At 38.6% G+C, this 23,934-nt stretch overlaps 1 long non-coding RNA gene across 1 annotated transcript in view; it reads left to right on the top strand.

Moving 5' to 3' along the window:
* LOC146396063 (uncharacterized) overlaps positions 1–23,934 on the top strand; it is a 41,088-nt gene that overhangs the window by 5,692 nt on the left and 11,462 nt on the right. Inside the window, exon 2 of the long non-coding RNA XR_014830021.1 lies at positions 23,151–23,250. This is a non-coding gene — a long non-coding RNA (uncharacterized LOC146396063). The remainder of the gene's footprint in view (positions 1–23,150; positions 23,251–23,934) is intronic.

The following is a 23,934-nucleotide window of genomic DNA, read 5'->3' as shown; positions in this document are numbered from 1 at the left end:
TAGAACCAGATCCAAGCTCCCTAGTAAAGACTAATGAAGAGAACTTGGAGACGCTCCAGCAAAAACCAGAGATACATTAAGAATTGAAGAGTACATCCTTTTTGGAAGAGTAAAGGGAACAATTTAAACAGCTTAAAGGTTTCCTCAACTGTAAAATATGGAGATTTGAGTCAGTAATTTCTCATATCCTTCCAGCTCTGACTTTTAAAATTCTCAGACTAGCTCCGTTACTCAATAGAGTGACTGCCAACCACCTACAGCATCTGAAGCAGTAAACTGGGCCTATGCATATGCTTGGGAATAAACATGGTGGAAGGCTGACTGCACTGATGGTCCTTCCACCAGAAAAAGAATTTCTTTCAGACAGGGAGAGTTTGAGGAGATGTGCCCTTCCTCCTCTGAGCAAGAAAATCAGTAGGCTTTAATTACAGCACAACAAATTTAAGCATATGAAAAACTATCTGAAAAATGTGTGGTAAATGTAGACATGGTTAATGTAAGACTGACTGTAAAGTCCCTTCCCTGGAGACTTTCAGAATCAGATGTCACTCATCACCATCTACAGAGCTGTTAGATGGCCAGTGTGCTCCATAGCTTAGAACTCTTTCAAGCACCCTATACACTATCTCCACCAGTTTCTTGTTCCATAAATACTCAAACACATGTCCTCTCTTCCTTGAACAGCTTATAGTAGCTATCAGGTTCAGTGGCACCAAAATTCTTTCGGTGTCCCCAAGATGAAAAGACAGACAGCCTAGAGGCCTCTGCTATGCTTCCTTATCCAATTGGTTAGGAGGTCCTCTTCCTTCTGTGTCTTCTAAATGTCTTTTGAACCAGTTACCTCATTTCTTTGTCCACTACTCCTATTTCAGACCCTCATCATGGGATATTGCAGTCGTGTCCTAACTAATCTCTTTGCTTTCAGTCTTGCCCTTTTTCAAAAATGCTGCCCAAACTATGTATTTTTTTTTAAATTCAAGCTCTTTAGCCTGAAGAAGCACCTGCCCCATCTCTTCATCTTCATTTCCCATCACTTGCACCACTCATCCACCCTAAACCATAGACCCTTTGCCAAGACTGAGGTCCTCCCCTTCCTCCATTTGTGTTAGTGATTCTGTCTAGAATCCGCCTCCCCTTTTATGCCTGTAGACCTCAACTTTTCAGACCCAGATCAAATGTCACCCCCTTCTCAAGTGTTTCCTAAACTTTTATATACAAACAAAAGCAGAAATAATTATTTTTTTCCTCTGTGTTTCCAAGACACCATGAATAGGCCAATACTAGTGTTGACCATATTACTCTCCATTATAATTATATGATTATACATGTGATGAAGGTAAAATATTCTTGTGAATATGCTCTTTGCTTCCTTTCCCTTCCCTGCCACATGCCAAAGGATGGTTTGGATCTTTTCTGGGTGAAAGAACAAGGGGATGATTTTAAAACATGAATGGAAAGGCAGAAGAAAAAGTTAGGGGTAGAGAGAAAATAGCTAAATCTATCAATAAAGTGTTCAGAGAAAGGTAGTGTTGCCATCAGGGCTGGAAAGAAGTTGGAAGGATTTAGCACATGAGAAGCTCTGGGTTAATCAAAACCTGTAAATATGGGAAATTGAATTGAGAACGCTTTAATATTCTTTGAGAAATATAAATAAATACGGATTTTTTTTCTTTTTCCTTTTTTGGGGGTTGGGGTGGGGGAGGGGCATATAGAAGTCCCCAGGCCAGGAATCCAATCTTTGCTACAGCTGCAACCTATGACACAGCTGTAGCGATGCCAGATCCTTAACCCACTGCTCTGGGTCTGGAATGGAACCCATACCTCAGCAGCAGCCCAAGCTGCTGCAGAGACAATGCCAGATCCTTAATGCTCTGAGCCACAGCAGGAACTCCTGAAATATATTTTTAATTACTAATTGGGAACTAGACCATGCTTCCCAACTGTGAAGACTAAACCACATGGAACCATAGCATTAAGTTACCTATATCTGTTGCTTCTTTTTCTCTGCCATGTTTATTTCAGTACCTAAGAGAATGCCTGAATGACTTAGTAAGTGAATGTAATGGCACCTGTGTATGAATATGTTGTATCTGGCCCTTCCTAGAATATTCTCACGGTTTCCAAATTAGCAATAACGAACATTTCCAGATGGTGTCATGTTGCTGAAGGCTCAAACACTGGTAGTCGTTGAGGCCAGGTCTGCAGACAAGAGGACTGCCCACCAGTTGGAATATAGGCAGAGGGGCCTGGGCAAAATGGAAGGACAAGAGGTCAGGGCAGTCTAGAGCATCCACAGCAAGTTTTAGCATGGTTTCAATCTCTGGTGCCGCATATTAGTATACTGGTATCATATTGGTAGAGTTTGTATTTTACACTGCCACACACTTACAGGAAAAAAAAAAAAAGAAGAAGAAGAAAAAGAAGGCGATGCAATAAAAGTGATCTCTTGAAGTAAGACACAAACTCCCTGGTTCTCTACTTTTCCAGCCAATGGCCCTTTGTGGGACCAGCTCCTGGAACAAATTTCAGCAGGATTCTTGAAGAAATCAAATACTCTCAAGTCAACCAACTCCATTTCCACATTTGGCCTCTTTTGTTCTTCCTTAGCTACTTTTCCTCCTGGGACAAGTCTTTTAAATTGCTATTGCCTTGGTATTGTGAACAGCATAAAACTGTGAGAATTATTTTTCAGATTCTCAATTTTAGCACTTTCAATCTATTGACTTTCTTTTTCAACATAGATAATTCTATTGTAGTCTCAGCTTTTGTTGCCATTGTGTGAAATTGAGTTCTATGTTATTTATTGCATGCAGTTATTTGTGTAGTTAGTTTTTAAGTACCTAGTTTGTATCCATTTAAATCAGGTACCTGTATCATGTTTCTGTACATACTTTCCTTGTTTGAGCATTCATTCCCCCATTCTCCATTTTGAGAACATTAATAGAACTGCACATTTTCTTTTTCTTTCCTCTCTTTCATTTTTTAAAAGAGCAACCCAGGCTATTAACCTTTCAGGACCCAAGACATGGGTCAGCTGCATAACAGGAACCCTGAGGGACCCGTTATGAATCAGAGTGTGCTTTATTTTATCCCAGCCACGGAATGCAAAGGGTTAGGTCACACTCTGAACTAGCTACAAGTCTGCAGTGGAGGAAGGGAACCGGTTTCCTCACCCTTCCAGCCTGGGACCACTCAGCCTTATCTGGTAGCAAGGTCCTGGAAATTCCTCTTCCACTTGTAACATGAAAGACAAGGGTGATTGCTGTGGGAGTTAGAACTGGGTAATATTTCTAGAGCATGTTGGAATTCTTTCAGAGTAAGTGTTATAAGAAGGTAAGTTTTTTCTTTTATTGTTAAATTAAGTTCCTGTCATCAGTAACTCTCCAAGCCGTAGGCTTTTTCATTAAAAAGCTCAGTGCTATAAATCACTGAGTAATGAACTTTGCCGTAAGGGAGGAGTCAAAGTCATGCCTTCCCCCCCCCCCCAAAAAAATCAGCCTCTGATTAAATTTCCTTTGTCCTCCATTTCCCATCACAGATTATGGTCTACTGCCTGCTGGACAAAAAGTGTGTGGGGAGAGGGTAGATGGAAAGTTAGGAGAAACAGATCAAAATGGGAGCCCTAAAGTTCACATTGAAAGGGAAGGGAGAAACCAAGTGTGGTGTGGAGACAAAAAGATGTGCTTGATGGAAACGAAGTCCCCTAATATAGGAAGGAAAATTAGTCTTGTCCCGAGTTAAAAGATGAAGGAAATCAGCAAGTGGAAACTCAAAAATGAATGTAGTCATCTTGTGAAATGGGTTCTGGGCTTTACAAAATTCAAGTACCATGGTTTGCAGACCAGTACTAAGGGAATAAGGGTTCTCCCTTCCCTTGTTTCATTATCCAATTTGTCACCTGTAAAGAATTAGCTCCGGGAACCCTACATTAGCTAATTTATACTATGAAATTGTTCTTAGATGACTAACATTTTGGGGGCATGTGAGGATTGGTACTGATAGGGATGGAGAAGGGTAGTTACACAGGCAGTTGTAGAAGTCCCAACAGGGGACCATAGACAGAGGGAAACTTAGGGGACTTTGGGAGATCACTGTAAGTTAATAATTGTTCAAGAGAGCCATCAAAACAAGGCAGGCTTGTGTGACCAGAGGAGGCATGAGATATGCCTCAGGTCATTGTGTGGGGGGATGGGGTGAGGCCTGCATTCAGATTCAGACCAAGGGCAGGAGTTTAAGGATCACCCTGCTGCTGATTTGAATAAGCACTACGACAGTCCTAGTTTGACCTTACACGGTCAAGTGCTCTCTTAGAAGATACCAAGGGGGAGCTATTACTTGAAGAAACAGGAATAGGCAGTCTTTTCCCACGCCCGCTCCCGTTGAATTATAAAACTGTAGCCCACCTAATCCTCAGGGCAGTACCTCCTTGTTTGCCAGCTTGCATCTCTCACAAGCATCCTCTATCTTAATAAATCTATTTCTTGCCTATCACTTTGTCTCTTGCTGAAGTCCTGACACATGGATTCAAGTCCCAGTCTGGATTCTGGCTAAGTTCAAGCTATAAGTGCTGTCAGTTTCACCTCCTTTTTATCTTTAACAACTACCCACTTCCAAAGATGGATTCTATTTAGACTCTCTCCCCATGTGCCTCTAACTTAAGTGTGTATAATAAAGAGTTTGAACCCTGTTTTTCTCATCAATCTAAGTTAAAGGCCCACGTTCCTGGATTTTATCCCCTTCTAGCCAAACTCCCCACTCTTCCCCTTAGTCGTCTTCTCTATCAACTCTTCTCCAAATGTGGTCTGTAGACCCTTGGCGTCCCAGGGATCCTTTCAAGGATCCATAAGATTCAAAAAAACTTTTTTCATAATAATTCTGAGACTGACTCCCTTCTTCACTGATGGTGCCATAGGCAAGTTTCATAATTGGTACAACTGCTGGTGCCTTAGCCCACACGTCAGTGTACTGGGACCATATTGGTTGTCAGTGTATCCTTCACTGTCACATATTCGCAGTAAAAAAAATAATGATGCAGTAAGAATTATCGATTTTTTTAAGCCTTAGCGCTTGAAGAAATGAAAGAAATAAAGCACTTGGATTGCATACTGAAGTACAATGGTTTGAGCAGTGTGTGATTATTTGAGCTAATAACTGAACTGGCTGCTTTTTTGTGCAAAACACTTTTTACTTGAAAGCACAACTGATAAGATGGCTACTCTGACTTGGTATTATTTCACAGTAGTTTTCTTGAAAATGGATGAAAACAATTGATAGTATGTTTGTGTGAATTAATGAATGCATATTTTAAAAATCTCTCAGTGTTAACATTCTAATGTGGCTAATATTGATAGTTATAACCCACACAATAAAACTCTTTGGGATCCTCACCAGTTTTTAAGTGTCAAGAGATTCTGAGACCCAAAGTTTGAAAGCAGCTGCTTTATCTAAATGCTTCCCAAAGTGTGTTCTTTGGCATTCCGGTCTTTGGGATGCTCTACTTCTGTGCTATCCAATGTGGTAGCCAATAGTCAATAGGTTGTTGAAATCTCCATTTAAAAAATTTAATGTTTTGTTCCTTAGGCATGCTCACCACAGTTTAAGTGCTCAACAGCCAAATGTGGGTAGCAGATTATAGAACATTTTCATCATCACAGAAAGGGCTCTGCAGTCTGGGAGGCTTTCACCACATTCACTAGCATCTAAAGCTTCTGCAAAGTTCTGAAAGGAGGAAATATGTTTCATTTTGTTTAAGCATCTCTCCAGCTTATTTGAACACAGAACTTTCTCGTATAACACCTATTCCTATTCTATGAAACGTACGTTAAAAAATGCTGTTCTACTTTTTCCAAGTATTTTTATTTTAACTATTCCACCAAATGATGTTTTCTTATAAGAAATTTCTTACCTCTTTTGGAAGTAAGTGGATATAAATAATATATTACATTGTAGAAACCTATCATCTGGATCTAAATTCCATTCCTTTGCTAGTTCACATCTGGCATTTCCCCTATCAGTGTATATTCCATTTCAAATTACATTTTTGATTGTTTCTGAATTTTTAGTCTATTAATGTTTGCATTCAGGTTATATATTTGGGTTTCCTACAGAGAGTCTCAGAGATTGTATTCCTGATTGGGATTCTCTGTCGTTTATGAGTATTACCACAAGTCAATAATATTTTGCAAGCTTTGGGTTTTTTTCCAAATAAACTTTTAATTTTAAAATAATTTTAGACCTACAGAAAAATTGCAAGAGTTACAGCATGTTCTTGTATACTTCACACTCTGTTTTCCCTATTCTTAACATCACTATGGTATTCTTGTCTGCAAGCTTTACATTTCAAGTTTCTAATGTAGAAACAATGGTTTCTTTATTATTATTATTATTATTAATTTGTCTTTTTGCCTTTTCTAGGGCTGCTCCTGCAGCATATGGAGGTTCCCAGGCTCCCAGGTCCAATCGGAGCTGTAGCCACCGGCCTACACCACAGCCACAGCAACTCAATATCCAAGCCTTGTCTGCGACCTACACCACAGCTCATGGCAACGCTGGATTCTTAACCCACTGAGCAAGTCCAGGGATAGAACACGCAACCTCATGGTTCCTAGTCGGATTTGTTAACCACTGAGACACGACAGGAACTCCTATTTATTATTTTCTAAATTAAGATCATAATATTGAATATGCTTTTTCAAACCACCAAACTCTAGCACTTCACTATGAGATTCATTATTCCAAGTTTCCTTGAGCATAGCTACCTGAGCTTCCAAATAGTTAGCTTACAGTCTTATCAAGTCCAATAACCCTGAGCCCCACTACATACTTCTCCCAGGTAGGTGAGCTGCTGGGCTGGCAATATTGGAGCCAGGGCTACAAGCAACAAGAAAATAGGGGCATGGAGACCCTTGCCTCAATGTCAGGGTGACACTGAGTCAGGGTGAAGGAGCCAAGGAAGTAAAAATGTGGGGTGCACAAAGATCCCCAGTGAAAAGTCAGCAGTGGAGGACAGGTAAGTAGTGGAGGACAGAGGCAGAAAGCTGAAAAACCTAGAAGGAAAGGAAACGCAGAGAAGTAGCACAGATTGCCTGCAGATAAATTCTCAAGCTGGGAGGAGGAGGTTAAGGACACTGAACTGATAAGGCTGGATTATGCATTTTTTATAGGAAAATAGTTTATTTACATGGTATGCATTGATTAATTTATATGCTATTTAAAAATTGTTTTTCTCTCCTAAAAGCAATTCATGTGTATTCACGTTTATGTTTGTGAATGCACAGATAAAGACAGTCTAGAAGGATATACACCAAACTATAGAGTGATGACTTCTGGCAGTGGGTTGGGAAGGCTGGGGACTAGAGTAAAGTGATAAGAATGGGAAGTTTCTGGAGTTCCCGTCGTGGCACAGTGGTTAACGAATCCGACTAGGAACCATGAGGTTGTGGGTTCGATCCCTGGCCCTGCTCGGCGGGTTGAGGATCTGGCGTTGCTGTGAGCTGTGGTGTAGGATCCCACGTTGCTGTGGCTCTGGCGTAGGCCGGTGGCTACAGCTCCAATTAGACCCCTAACCTGGGAACCTCCACATGCCGTGGGAGCGGCCCAAGAAATGGCAAAAAGACAAAAAAAAAAAAAAAAAAAAAAAAAAGAATGGGAAGTTTCACTTCACTCTATACTTCAGGAGTGTTTCAATTATTTACAGAATATATTCATGCAATACTTCAGGAATACTTAAGGAAAGAAAACAAAAAGTAGAAGTAGTATTGGTTTATTTACAAAATTGGGAAATATTGAAAAGCATATGGAAAAATTCAAATTATTTATATTCTCACCCCTTTGTGATAACTACTTCTTTCAGTGAATTTCCTTCTCAGAACTGTGCCCTCCCTTAATATTTAGATACATAAACGTGCCGTCATTTTGTTCACAAATATTTGGTGCCTTTCTCTGTCCTGTTGAACTCAGATAAGGCTATGTTCCTTCTGCCAGTGAAATGGGAACAGAAATGATGTGTGTCACTTCTGGGCAGAAGGTTTAAGGGCTTACTCATGTTTTTGCAGTCGCAGAAGCTTGTCTAAAAATGGAGCCTCTGTCATCTTTATGGGTTCTGGAGTATCTGAGAAGAGTGCAGGAACTTGGTGACCCAGAATGGACAGGCAGCATGAGGGAGAAATAAATTTTGTTGATGTAAGGAGTGAAGATTTTCAGGGTGCTACTGAAGCATAAATTAGCTTATCCTAATTGACAGAAAAGATAGATATCTGCGGAGTTCCCGTCGTGGTGCAGTGGTTAACGAATCCAACTAGGAACCATGAGGTTGCAGGTTCGGTCCCTGCCCTTGCTCAGTGGGTTAACGATCTGGCGTTGCCGTGAGCTGTGGTGTAGGTTGCAGACGAGGCTCGGGTCCCGCATTGCTGTGGCTCTGGCGTAGGCCGGTGGCTACAGCTCCGATTCGACCCCTAGCCTGGGAACCTCCATATGCCGCGGGAGCGGCTCAAAGAAAGCAAAAAGACAAAAAAAAAAAAAAGGATAGATATCTGTGTTTAGGTGTATGTGTGTGTACACAGGCACAAAGAGGAGAAAAATATACACAAATACATGAAATTCGTTGTTACTGTGAAGGTGGGTTCACACTGTGTATGTATTTTGTGTACTCCTTTTTAGACTTAATATTTTATTATAAAGATTTCTCTCCTTATCATATAGCTTTTGAAATATGAATTCACTGCAGATGGTATAATATGTCCTGATACAATAACTGGGTATTATTCCATTTCATGAACTTACCATCATGTACTATGTAATATATTTAATACTTCCCATCATGTATTATTTAATATTTAGGTTTTTTCCAAGTTTGATTATGGTAAATTATCAATTAACATATTTGCCCACCCCTCTAACCTAGGACAAATGTCATGCTTAGGGTAAATATCATGAAATGGGATTACTGTTAATTCTAGAGCTGACTGACTCTCACCCTCTTGGTTTCTTATACCTGCCCGATCTCCATAGGATTCGTGTAGGTTAACAAGGTGAAACAGCTCTGCTGCCTACCCACAGGAACAGAGGAACTAAGCCTCTTGCTCATTTTAATAGATGGAATAATAATTTCCTTATATTTTCCATTCCCCCCTTTTCACCAAAGGCAAGATTGACTTTTTTTTTTTTTTTCTCAAGAATTTCCACTAAAAACCTAAAAGAAAAACAAAATTGTATTTATAAAATGTACCTTTCTGCTGCTAACAAACTCCTAATAACTATCCTTCAGAGTACCTAGTCCCTGGCCTTTTCCTAACTTCATTCCTGACTGGGTTATATGTGATCATTGCCTGAGCCCTCCCAGAACTGTATTCCTGGTCTTCTCTGCAGCTCTCAACCTGAGATGTGTACTCACCATACCCCACCGCTCCTGGGGCGCCCTGCACTGACATGAAAGCAGCTCTTTCCCGCTGTCTGGTAACTGTTGGTTTCCTCTTCGCTCTTTTCTATTAGGCTACACTGTGATCTTAAAGCGAAGACTATATTTTATCCCTGTAGCCACAGCGATTAGCATGCTGCCCAGAACTCAGCAGACTTAGAGTAAATATTGGATAAATGAGTGAAAGCAAGCAGGAACTAATGCATGAATTTGTGCATACATGAATGCGTGAGTGAATGCATGGTCATAAGGAGATAAGGGGAATGTGTTTTTCCATCTCTGAGCTCAGAAAGGGAGCATCTTCCTGCCTCAGGGTGGTTATGTTTTGCATCCAGATGAGCAGTTTGGTACCTATAAGATGTGGGTACTTATAAGATAGGTGTTCATAACTTGGAGAATGCCTATATCTTTGAAGAACATTCTAAAAAGCAAACAAGCATATTCCTCTTTTTCTTTCTTAGGACTAAACCTCAATTCTGAAAAGTAGAGAGAAACTAGAAGAAAATAAGAGCATGAGGCAAGGCCTTCATAATCATGTTTTTTTTTTTTAATGAGAGGCACATTCTCTAATTTCACTAGTCATTGCCTACAGACACAGTGTGGTGAGCAAGAAGGGAAATGGACTCTCTCAGTCATCAGTATTGGGAGGGTAAATTGGTGAAAACATTTCAGAGATAATTTTAGGATTATTTATCGAAATTCTAAATGTATATACCGTCTGACCAAGCAATTCCATTTCCAGGGATTTATCTCCAAGAATGCTTGCATAAGTGCATGGATACAAATGTATAAGAATATTACTTGAAGCAGTATTTGTAATAATCAAAAACTGGACATAATCCAAATGTCCATCAGTAGGGGATTGGATAAATAAATAATGCTACATTAATATAGCAGAATATGATACAGGACTTCTTTAAAAGGATATAGCCCTTTATTTACTGACAAGCAAAGATATCCAATTTAAATTATTTAGTGGTGAAAACCAAATCGTAAACCAGTTTACATAGTAAGATTCTATATTTTAGAAAGAAGATGTATGTGTTTAGGAAAAAGAGTCTGCAAATTTCACAGTGGCGACCTCTGGGATGGGGATTGGAGTAGAAGTAGAAAACATCTTTTTAAAAATTTGGAGTTCCAGTCCAAATTTGGAGTTCCAGTCCAGTTAGCAAACCCGACTGGGATCCATGAGGATGCGGGTTCGATCCCTGGCCTCGCTCAGGAGGTTAACGATCCGACATTGCCATGAGCTGTGGTGTAGGTGGCAGACACAGATCCTGCGTTGCTATAGCTGTGGCGGAGGCCGGTGCTACAGTTCCGATTGGACCCCTGGGAACCTCCGTATGCCGTGAGTGCAGCCCAAAAAGACAAAAAGACTTAAATAAATAAATAAAATTTTAATCTTTGTATTTACCTCTGTATTTCCAAAAATTATTTATAGCAAATATATATTACCTTTTAAATAAACATTTTTAAAGAACCAATTATTAATTGCTATTCTTTCACATCACTGGCTGAGAGTTTACCTATTCTTGGGCATTATAAATGGTTTATAATTGTAAATATTTCCTTTTGAAATAATTTAAATTATGGAAGGAGAAAAATATCATAAATTTTAAAATTTGAGCTACCTGATCTACAGTCTAATAATAAAAAGTTTCTAATATCAGGTGTTATAGACATAATAGCTGTGTGCTGGATTCTTTTTACAATAGTTTAGAAACTTTTGAATTAGGCCATTCTTAAAATAAGCAAGGTGACAGTGGATACTCATGTGACAGGCAAGATTTGGTATTGGTTGGATTTATTTTAGTTTATACTTAGCCTTCCCAGAGCAAGTCTCTCAGTAACCTGTTTCTGATTGGTCTGGTGTCTGTTTTTTTTTTTTTTAATTTTGTTTGGGTTTTGCTATATTTTGTTGCTCTTGGAGATTGCTACCAATTCTTCCTGACAACATGATTTCTCAAGATTTTTGGGTTGAGTCCTTTTCCTGATCACATTTCCCATTTTGCTTTGGATCTTCTACACGTAATCATATTAAGTTAGTTTCAAAAGAATTAGTTGCCACTTTCAACCCAGTAACACACCCAGCTCTAGACAACCTCGAGTTTCCTACCATTAATATTTACCTCCAAGTAATTAAAGCAGTCTACACCCAGATCTGGCCATATCAGCTTTCACTTTGGGCAGACTGAAGAATGGACAAAGTTCACTGAGCTGCTATGTGCTTTTTTTGGCCATAGCTCTGGGCAAAGTCTTCAGGTGGTTGCAGTTTACGTGCTAGATTGCTGGCCAGTCTTTTGAAGCATCTTGTCTAACACAACAGACCTTTGCAGCTGGGGTCCAGATATTCCTAATACTAACACAATCTTCAATACCTAGTAAGAGTTTATTCTCATTGACATGCCTGGGTGCTTTAGTTTGGTAACTGGGATTGGGATAAGAAAGAGGGGTGATGAGGACGATGGAGATGAAAATATAATACTGAGCACCTTGGACTGGTTTTGAGCCCCTAGAGCTACAGAAAATGTTCTTCATGAAGAAGCAGCCCTCCTTTGGGACTCAGGTGTCAAAGAGCAGCACTAAACTGAGAAGGGCCACTTTCTCCACCTCCTCATGGAATCCAACGTTGTTTTGGCACATAAGATTGGAAGCATTAAGAGCTTGGAGAGTAAGCATTCTTGGCACATTCTTGGCCACGTGTTCCTCAGGAGATGTTCTCAGCAGAGGCAGTGAAAAACATTTCTATCAGCCACTTCCCTGCAATGAATGTCGACAAATGAGAAGTGGAGCAGACGAGGAATAATGCTATGGATGCCCCAAGAGGGCCAGAACAGAGATGCCTGTACAATTCTGCTCTGTCCCCTAGAACACAGTAGTAGCTTAGTACCTTAATTGAATGAATAAATATAGGGATGAAAACTGAACGACCGGTTTTTTAATATTGAGAAAGCACTTACTTGGGAACTTCCAGAAATAACCAGGATCATTTCTGGGAAAAAATAGCTCCTCCTTAAGGAGGATGGAATTTTAATCCACTATAATTTATGGATAGCTATAGTGTGACCACATTTGTATCTACTGGCTAATAAAGACAGGTGAAATTTGGCTAGGAATGTTTTCTATACCACAGTTGCTAAAATAACTGATTAAATAGATGATGTCCAGGCTGCTTTTTTTTTTAAGGAATAACATCATTTATAAAATTGGGCAGTATCTGTATGACAGCAGTCTTTGATTTGATTTTTCTACAGGCAATAGGATCTGTCACTTCAGACTGAAATTATCCTGCTTTCAAAAATATATTTAAAGGACAACAGTTTGATGGAAATAATACAGCTTGCTGAATGTTTTTGTCCTCTTTCTTGATTCATTAAAACTAAAACTAAATGTGGGACTACTTAGGACTCTGAATCTAAAAGACTTTGAATAGTCACCAGAGTCTGTTAAACTATAACTAACAAGAACCCTTCTGGTTCTCAGATCTGATTTATCACAGAACTTTGTGTTTGCGTTTTAAAATTTATTTCTAGACCATGTTTGCATAAGGAGGAGGAGGCAGGGAAGGTATATCCTGTTTGGCTTTTAAGGTCAGGCAGTCAGTTTGGCAGCTGGGCTTATATAACCTTTAACTTCTCCTAATTAAAAATTTTCAAAGTACCTGGCTCTCCCCAGGATGCCAATTTGCTAGAGAATCTGCTTGCAGCCTCCTTGTGAGAAGTCAATTTGAAGGCTTAGCCAAAAAATAACAAATGCTTCAACCCCATGAAACAAGTTATCCTCCATTGTTTGCCTGACTCATTGTGAGGTTGGGGTTTTAACCTGACTTAATTTTAGACTCATTCATCTTAATTAATGGGCACACTATACTAACACAGCCATTCTCCTGCAAATAGGTCATACTTTCATAAACCTTCAGAGGGAAGCCAGTCATAGAGATGTTTTTTCCTCTCACTACTGTCAGAAGGTGACTCTTTTTATGTTAATTTCCAGATAAAGGTTTTTAAGAGAAACTTCATTATTTTTTTAGTATCTGATGATGACCATGCTGTGAGGTCAAATCAACATTCCATCAAATATTGTTTGTGATGAACTAGTCATATATCTTTTAGACAGTAAAATGGCGAGTAAGGGGAAATTTCAGCTTGTTTTTAACAACTTGGAAGCTCAACTAATTTCCATATAGAATTTCAGGAAATATGCTGGAGAGTGAATTTGCCCTTGATTTTATGTACTTGTCTCCATCTTATGAAATTTTATGCCCTTCTGTAGCTTCTATTACTATTTACAACCTGTCTGAAGCAGAATTCAGTAGTTTTCCTTCCAAACATATTTGTCTTCCTTTATTTCCAAATATTGGTAACTGACACCACCCCATCAATCCCATAACTGAAATATCTAGGAATCATGCTATATAGTTTTTTTAAAAATAGCTTTATTGAGATATAATTCACTTAACATAAAATTCATCCATTTCAAGTGTATAAAATTCAGTAGTTTTTAGTATATTCACAGAGTAGGTGAGACTGGTCTTTGTATGTGATTATTATCAGGTCTGGTGTTAATATTATACTCATTTCTTTTAAAAACGTAGCATCCTCATGTCTTTTGTTTGCTTCAAAATGTGGAATCTATGGATGAGTACCACGAGGAGTGAGGATGGGAGAGAAGGGCTTTCAGTTTTTTTCTGGGCCCCACTCTCTATAGAATAGGGATACAGCTGAGGAGTTTGCATTGAAAACAGAAAAGATAAATTCTCAGGGGAATTCTATCAAACCATAGAAGATGAGATCGTCTCAATGCTATTTAATCCAGTCCAGGGCAGAGAAAAAGAAAGAAACCCAATCCCATTATGAGATTAAAAAAAAAAAAAATCTTAAACATTAGCAAAGAGAACCAACAGTGTATTTTAAAATATATTTTCAAAGTGTGTCCCAAGAATACAAGAGTTTTTCCATACTAGGACATCAATTAATAAGATTCACGAAATTAATAAAGTTAATTAGAAAAGACAGATCACTGCTTTCATGAATGCCAGAAGGCATCTGATAAAAATTCAATGCTCACTAAAGTAAAAATACTCAAATAGGAATTGAGGAATAAGCCAACTTCCTGTTTAAAAGGAAAATATTACTAAAAGTAGGAAGAAGACAAAGATGACCATGACGTCAATTACTATTTAGCATTGGAAACAGAGGTATTAGCCAATATAATTACATAAGAGAAAGCATTTAATCACACAAGAATTGGAAGGAAGATGAAAAACTCGCCTTGCGGATAACATGATTAACTGGAAAATAAGAAAAATGGGAAAATTAGTAGAAATTATAAGATAATTTAGTAAAAACATAGGATATAAAAATATAAATAAGTCAATAGCCTCATTTAAACAAACTATAAACAACTAAAAGAAATAATGGAAGAGCAGACAATAGTTAGAACAAAAATAATACCGAAGCATAAAATTAATCTATTAAATGAGTAAAATCTATATAAGGAAAACAATGAGGAGTTCCTGTCCTGGAGCAGCAGGAACAATCTGACTGGGAACCATGAGGTTGCGGGTTTGATCTCTGGCCTTTCTCTGTGGGTTAAGGATCTGGTGTTGCCATGAGCTGTGGTGTAGGTTGCAGATGCAGCTCAGATCCTTCGTTGCTGTGGCTGTGGTGTAGGCCAGCAGCTGTAGCTCCAATTGGACCCCTAGCCTGGGAACCTCCATGTGCTGCGGGTGCAGCCCTAAAAAGCAAACAACAACAACAACAACAAACAATGAAACACCCCCGATGACACAAAAATAGATTAAAAAATAAAAAGATATATTCTTGGACAGAAAGATGTCATAAAGATGCAAATTCTCCCTAAGTTAATATATAAATTTAATAATTTACCATCATATTTTTGTCTGGACCTAGATGAGTTGATTACAAAGTATATCTGAAAATATGAAAAAAAGTAGAGTCCAAAAGCTGCAAGAAAAGAATCAAGGAGGGGAAAAAGTACTACCAAATATTGAAAACATAGTATAAATCTGCATAATCAAAACAATGTTATATTGATACATGATTAGACAGAAAGACCATGGAAACAGGAAGAAAATCCAGAAATAAATACAAATGAAGATAGAAATGTAATAAATGATACCAGTTGTGTCTCAAACCAATGCAATATGTAGATCTTTAGATCCCAATCCAAACAAATCAAACTAAAAGACATTTTTGAAATAATGGAGAATAACTACACACAGAATAAATACTATATGGTATTAAGTATTCATTTTCCTTTGTATGATAATTTTATTGTGAATGTATTCGCAGTATTTATTTATCTGTGAAAGATATAAATTCATGTATTTATCAGTTAGGGTTAGGGTTAGGGTTAAAACTCTAGCAAAAAAGGGAAAGTAGAGTGTAGAATTAAGAAAGGAAAATATTACTAATTGTTGTAGCTGGATCCTTAGAATACATAAGTTCACTATATTATTTTTTCCACTTCAGTATAGGTTTGAAAAATTCTGTAAAATGAGATTTTTTTAAAACACCAGTTTCCATATCTGATAAATGACTTGAGTGTATTATATGTGTGGGTGTTTATCAATATGCACACACTAGTAAAAAAATAGATTCCTGAGCATGTGACAGATGTTTCTGATTTTATACATCTCAAATAAATTTTAAGGAAATATTTGATTCCTGTATGTATTGCTGAGATTCTCTTGTAATATATTCTATCAATGATAAAAAAAATTCCACAGGTGAAAAGGACTAAGTGATGGAGGGGGAGAGAGCAACTTTGGCTTTTCATTTCGTAGCCTTCTGTTTGAATTATTAACAAGTTTAAAATTTTTTTTTTTTAAAACAAACCAACTAGTTACTAACTGGAGTAATAATAACTAATGTGTGTGTGTGTGTGTGTGTGTGTGTGTGTGTGTGTGTGTGTGTGTGTGTGTGTGTGTGTGTCTTTTTAGGGCCTCACCTGTGACACATGGAGGTTCCCAGGTTAGGGGTCCAATTGGAGTTGTAGCCTCCAGCCTATGCCACAGCTCACAGCAACGCTGGATCCTTAACCCATTGATGGAGGCCAGGGATTGAACGCATGTCCTCATGGATGCTAGTCTGGTTCCTTAACCACTGAGCTGCGATAGGAACTCCACTGATGTCTTTTTTAAAAAAAGGGTTTCCAGAAGGTTGTGATGGACGGGCTAAAATGCACATACATTTTAGCACATACATTGAGTGAGTAGCACATACATTGAGTGAGCCTCCAGACTCATCTCTTGCCGCATCCCATCCCACATCCTTTAGGCCCGCAAAGTCCCACCTAACTGCACTTCCCGGGCACAGCAGGTTATTTCACAGCTCTGTGCATGACGTGCTCTGTACAGGGCAAACATGGAAGGTAGTCTCCTTTCAAGTGTCACATTCACTGAAGCCTCTCTTGGGTGCCCTCTTTTCTCCAATCCTGACCCGCAGCTCCAGATAGCTTTTACTACTTCCTTCTTTGCATCATTCTGTGATTTGCTTATTTCCATGTCTGCTTTATCTGGCAAGACTGTCTGACTCCTCTCTAAGCATACTCTTTGTCCTAAAGTATCTGGTCAATAAATTGAGTGAGCGAGAAAAGGAAATGTTTTGGCTTAATTACTTGACAGTTGCTATCTCAGTTTCTGGAGTAAGAGTCTGTAGATATTGCTACTCTCTTTTTCCTAGCCACAGTGTTTGTCATACATTGACACTGAATTGGTTTCAAATTATACTATAAAAGAAATATTCATACTTCTTTGAAATAAAGTAGAAATGACTATGAAAAAAAATTTCATTTTCAAGTTGTATCAATTAAAATTAAGAGGTGGGGAAGGTACCATTTGTGTTTGATGACACAGATGGTCAGTTTTTTCAGTTGTCTAAGTTGAAGATACTTATGTGCACAGCAGTCGCTGCCACCTCTGTCCCTGTAGTCCAGAACAAAACTGCAGCTGTGGGACCCTAGAGTTGTGCCCTCCAGTGCCTAAGGGTGCCATCTCTGTCACTGAGCTCCAGTCAGTAGGTGGTTCCCATGGTGTATGTTACCTCCCGGAAGTTCTACCACTATCCCATCCACCACCAGAAACACATTTTTGTTACCATTTCCGTGAGAATTAGCTTGATAGTTGTAGGGTAGAGGTTGAAGGCGAAGAGGAATGCTCTCTGTTGGGATTTTGGAGTACTTTGAAATGGTAGAGAATTCTGATGGTCCAGGCTAGAATTTGGAGCACAATTCAGCGTAGAAACCAAGAGGTTAAATGTGTTAGATTTTAATACTATTTCATGTCCTACATTTGAGGTGTAATCACAAGCTAGCAAGGGTCCTTAAGGAACTAAAAACAGAAATTTACCATGTAGTCTGAAGTCCAAAGGGCTTGCAAGCAAATTATGCTCCCAAAGTTTGCTTGTAAATTGAGGGCTTTGCACTCATCAAATCAGGAGGAAAAGGCAAGTGAAAACACACCTTTGATGATATGTAATTAGAAAAATGATCTTTAAAAGTAATTGCCAGGGTAGCAAGAAGACTTTTCACCATACACACTTTATATCCACTGAATTTTGTACCATGTGCATGTGATAATTATTCCCCCAATAGATTTATTTTAGTTTAAAACTCTTAGAAATAACTGCCAAATTACATATTTAGAACATTTCTCTGCAGTGCAAGTAAATAGATAGTTTCTTTAAACTCTGGCATCTTTCTCTGTTTTACTTTTGAACTTGAACCTGCTTGGTGATGGTGCCAATAATTTTTACTGTTACTGTAAAAAATTACATGTTGGCTACCTCTCCCTGCCAAAAATAGCTCTCCCACTGTGAGCTTAACTTATTTTGCCTTAACTATGAAAGGGCTATCTTTAAAGGGAATATTTATTCCCCACTCCTGTTGTTTTCTTCCAGTTGAAGGGACATCAATTAGTGTAATTCTTTCCATCCCTCTACTCTACCCTAGGAAGGAGAAGTGACCTACCCATGAATTTGGGAGCAGGAATTGGGCAATCAGAATGCCATTCTTCCTCCTCTCCCCTTCCTGATGGTCAGCTGGGTCACAGGAAGCACCCATGTCTCCAAACTACAGTGATGTAAGACTAGCCAGTCATGGTTGAAGCCTGGAATTCAGTATTGCTCACAGCTATAAATCATATTCTCCAATATCTGCTTTATCAGTAATCAAAACAATATGTCAATCTCCATCTATCTTACACCATGTCTATCTCATTAAAACTCATGCAAGAAAAGCAGGGGTGTGTATACCTGTTCCTATGGATGTCACCCATTATATCTTTCTTCTGTGATGCCCTGAAGAAAAACAATTAGAAAAAGTTGAGGATTCATTGAAGATGAATTGAAGACATATTGGCTTTGGAAAGTAATTTGGAAAACAATTACAATTACAAACAAAGTAATTAAAATGAGAAAAATCTGAGAGTTCCCGTCTTGGCTCAGTGGTAATGAACCCAACTAGTATCCATGAGGTTATAGGTTCAATTTCTGGCCTCCCACAGTGGGTTAAAGATATGGATCTGGCGTTGCCATGAGCTGTGGTATAGGTAGCAGATGTGGCTTAGATCTAGCGTTGCTGTGGCTGTGGGTTCCAGCTCCCATTAGACCCCTAGCCTGGGAACTTCCATATGTCATAGGCGCGACCCTAAAAAGCAAAAAATAAATAAATAAATAAAATGAGGAAAAATCTAATTTCAGGTGGAATTTCCTGTGCTATTCCTCTGTTTCTATTTTTGTCTCCTCCTCCTGTTTCCTGGCTCTAGGTACACTCTCATTTCCATATTCCGTTTTTCACTCACAAAGGCATTCATCCACGTGGCAAACATTTAGGTAACTCCTCCAAGCCAAGCATTGGAGCCACAGCATTCCAAGATGACCAAAACAATCTGGCAAGAGAGACAGACACCTATATTGCTAACAAAAGTGTAAGAGGCTAATTGTAATGGTAGAGATATGCACAGGGAATTATGGAAATATCCAGCCAGAGGCAGTCCTAGAAAACGAAGTCCTGAGCAGTAGCTTAAAAGATGAGTGGGGAAAATGAGTTCTGTTAAATAATTTACACACTTTTCATCGCTACTTTTATCTCCAAGAGGGTGAATTTGCACAAACGATATTTTAGAAAAAGTAATCCATGCACCATGCGTATATATTTCAACTGTGATATCAGGCTCAGTCATTCTGGTTCTAGTGGACACTTTGGTACACTCTCAGCCTACTTCTGGTCTCAGCCACAGTTATGGTGCATAGTTCCAGGCATGATGGCAGGACTTACCTCCTTTGCCAATATATGCAGGACACTTTTCTGTCTCTGGGCTTCTTTGAAAGCCTTGAACCTAGTCCAAGCGCAGGTTCATCCCAGAGGTATTAGTGAGTTATCATCTTCAGAGGAGCTCTCAACCCATGAGGACAGTAGTTGGTGAGGAAATAAAGTCCCCTGTTCTTACAACACTACTTTAGGAAGCATTCTACGTGCTTCTTAAATGCTCTGGTGAAGCTGAGACCCCATTGCCTACTGCAGGAAAAAAAACCTCTGAAACACAATTTACTGGTGTTTCCTCTTTCCCTGAATCAGTCTCTGCTTCTGATTCACAGTCCTGCTTCCTGTGATCACTCCCCAAATAAACCACCTGCTCCCAAGTCCTTATCATAGGTTCTTTTTTTTTAATATTGAGCATGTGGTTTTTTTTCTTAGCTTGTTGTATTGTGTGTCTTATTTATTCCATTTGAATATTTGCTAGAAGTTTTCTGGAGCAGTTTTAAAATTCTGTTTTAATTTCTTTAAAGAATTCAAGACAATTCAGCTTACTGTTTTTGAGTCATATTCAAAAGTTATATTTTTCTAGAAATTCATCTATTTCATTTAAGTTTTCAAATTTATTGTATAAAGTTGTTTCTTATGAAGAAACTAAGGGACTTCCCACTGTGGCACCGTGGATTAATGATCTGGTGGTTCAGGTTCTAACCACCCCCACAATGGCCCAGCGTTAAGGTTTGGATTTGATCCCTGGCCTGGGAACTTCCATATATCTCCAATACAGCTGAAAAAAGAAGAAGAAACTAAGAAATATTTATTGAAGATATATTATGCATTGCATTATACCCTCTACACTTGTGTTCTAGATTCTATATTTCCTTTTAAAAGTTTTTTAGCAACTTTTTCAAGCTACAGTTGAAAGACAATAAATTGCACATATTAAAGTGTACAATTTGATATGCTTTGACATGTATGCATCCATGAAACCATCACCACAATCAAAATAGTTGGAGTTCCCATCGTGGCTTGGTAGAAACAAATCTAACTAGCATCCATGAGGACACAGGTTCGATCCCTGGCCTCACTCAGTGGGTTAAGGATCTGGCGTTGCCGTGAGCTGTGGTGCAGATCACAGATGGGGCTCAGATCCTGCACTGCTGTGGCTGTGGTGGCTACAAGTCTGACTGGATCCCTAGCCTGGGAACCTCTGGATGCCACAGGTGCAGCCCTCAAAAGACAAAAAAAAAAAAATGAACATATCCATCACCCCCAAAAGTTTTCTCATGTGTCTTGGTAACCCCTTCAGAGTACTCTATCCAGTGCCTGTGAATTTTGAGCTTTTTCCAAACTGGCTGGTGGTAGCAGGCACTGTTCCTAGCTCTTTGTGAATTCCTGGCACTCTCCTTAAATGCCTTCACAAGCTTCTTTCCCTGGCCTCAGGCAGTTTTCTCCACACAGATGCAGATGTCCTAGGTACTCTCTTTGCTGGCACTCTGAGTCCACCAACTCTAGCTTCTTTGGTGTCCCTGGACTGTCAGCTTTGTGTTCCCTGAGAATCCACTTCTCAGCAACTCAGGGAACCTGCTGTGCTCCACCTCGATCCCCCTCCCTGTGCCACAGCCTGGAAGTTCTCAAGACAGTAAGCTCTAGCTACGGAGTCTCCCCCTTTGTTTCATCTCTTAGGGAACACTGTTCTTTGTTCTCTGATGTTCTGTGTCTTAGAAATCATATATTTTGTCTGCTTTTCTGGTTGTTTTAGACAGGATGATAAAACTGGTCCCTGTTACCCCATCTTGGTCAGAAGTGGATCATCATATCCTTTTATTTTTTGTTAATGTTTACAGCATCTTGTTTGCTTTTTTATTTCCTTTACTCCTCCTCTCCTCACCCCCACCCTGCATTGATTAAACATGCCTGAGATTTGTCTAATTAGTCATTTTGAGGAACCAGCTTTTGTTTGCTGATCTTTCCTTTTATGTGTATATTTTCAGTTTCATTAATTTCAGTTCTTATTTTTGTTTCCTCCCCTATATTTCTTCATTATGCGTTCATTTCTAACTTAGATTCATAATATCGTCCTCATTTTTTTATTCAATGAATTTGATTGTATTTCTAGTTGTACAACCATCATCACAACCTAATTTTACAACATTTCCATCCCAAATCCTAAGCCCATTCCTTCCCCTTCCAAACCTGTCTCCTTTGGTAACCATAAATTTTTCGAAGTCTGTGAGTCAGTTTCTGTTCTGCGAATAAGTTCATTGTACTCTTTCTTTAGATTCCACATATAAATGATAGCATATGATGTTTGTGTCTCACTGTCTGACTAACTTCACTTAGTATGATAATTTCTAGGTCCATCCATGTTGCTGCAAATGCCCTTATTTCATTCAGTTTTATGGCTGAATAATATTCCATTCTCTATGTACCACATCTTCTTTATCCACTCCGCTTTGATGGACATTTAGGTTGCTTCCACATCTTGGCTATTGTATACAGTGCTGCAATGAACATTGGGGTGCATGTATCTTTTTTTATTATTATTTTTTTAGTAGTTATTTGCATGTATCTTTTTAAGTCACAGTTTTCTCTGGATAGATGCCCAGGAGTGGGATTGATGGATCAAATGGTAATTCTATTTTTAGTTTTTTGAGGAATCTTCACACTGTTTTCCACAGTGGTTGCACCAATTTACATACCCACCAACAGTATAAGAGGGTTCCCTTTTGTCCACACACTCTCCAGCATTTATTTGTAGACGTTTTGATGATGGCTATTCTAGCTGATATAAGGTAGTACCTTATGCAGTAGTTTTGATTTGCATTTCTCTATTAGTTAGTGATGTTGAACATATTTTCATGTGTTTTTTGGCTGTCTGTATGTCTTCTTTGGAGAATTGTCTGTTCAGATCTTCTGCCCCTTTTTTGGTGGGGTTGTTTGTTTTTTGGTATTAAGCTGCAGGAAGTGTTTGTATATTTTGGAGATTAATCCCTTGTCAGTTGCTTCATTTGCAAATATTTTCTCCCATTCTGTGGGTTGTCTTTCTGTTTTGTTTAGAGTTTCCTTGCTGTGCAAAAACTTTTAAGTTTAATCAGGTCCCTTTTGTTTATGTTTATTTTTATCGTCATTATTCTAGGAGGGGGATCTGAGAGGATATTTCTGTGGTCTACGCAGAGAGTGTTCAGCCTATGCTTTCCTCTAAGAGTTTTATAGTGTCTGGTCTTACATTTAGGTCTTTAATACATTTTGAGTTTATGTTTGTGTATGGTGTTAGGGAGTGTTGTAATTTCATTCTTTACATGTAGCTGTCCAGTTTTTCCCAGCACCACTTATTGAAGGGATTGTCTTTTCTCCACTGTATTTTCATGGCTCATTTGTCATAGATTAGGTGCATGGGTTTATTTCTGGACTTTCTATCCTGCTCCACTGATCTATATTTCTGTTTTTGTTCCAGGACCATACTATTTTGATGACTGTGGCTTTGTAGTATAGGCCCTCCTTATGTTCTGGTACAAGCATTTAACACAATTAACATCTGAGCTGCATCCCATAAGGTTTGTTATGTAACATTTTCATTGTTCAGTTTTAAAGACTGCTAAATTTTACTGTGCTTTTCTTTGACTCATGAATTTTTGGAAAATTTTTAAAACTTCTATATGGATTTTTCATAGCTTCCTTTAATCATAAATTTCTAACCTAACTGCATTGTAGTCAGACCAAGTTATCTTTGAGATATAGTTGACAATAAATTGCACATATTTAGGAGTTCTCTGGTGGCTCAGTAGGTTAAGGACCTGGTATTGTTACTTCTATGGCCCTGGTTTGATCCCTGGCCTGGGAACTTCTGCATGCTGTGGGAAGAGTCAAAACAAAAAGTGAAAATTATAATTCAGTAAGTTGTAGCATATGTAACATATGATACTGTATGTTATCCATCACTTAAAAGATTCCTCATGCCTTTATGACATAGTTAACCAGGTTTCAAATAGATCAGGCTAAATAATGGAATTTTTTTTTTCTCTTTAAGATGTTTTAATGGATCCCAAAACTCTTTGACAGATTTTTGTCAAAGTGTTTCCATTAAAGAGTATAGATTTTAGAAACAAATAACTTAAAACTGCCACACACATACATACACCACAAAAGCAAATGATCCACAAAACATTATCCTTTGCTTTTGAAGGTTTTACATTGCACCTGTATCATTAATCAGTCTTTTATTACTAAACTTAAATGGC

Source organism: Sus scrofa, chromosome 15 (genome assembly GCF_054392235.1).
Source record: "Sus scrofa isolate SSC_HxYL_T2T_F1_AM1 chromosome 15, Sscrofa_HxYL_maternal_Yorkshire_Landrace_v2.0, whole genome shotgun sequence".
NCBI lineage: Eukaryota > Metazoa > Chordata > Mammalia > Artiodactyla > Suidae > Sus > Sus scrofa.
Note: the sequence above shows the minus strand (reverse complement) of the source record. Positions and strands in the feature narration are given on the sequence as shown.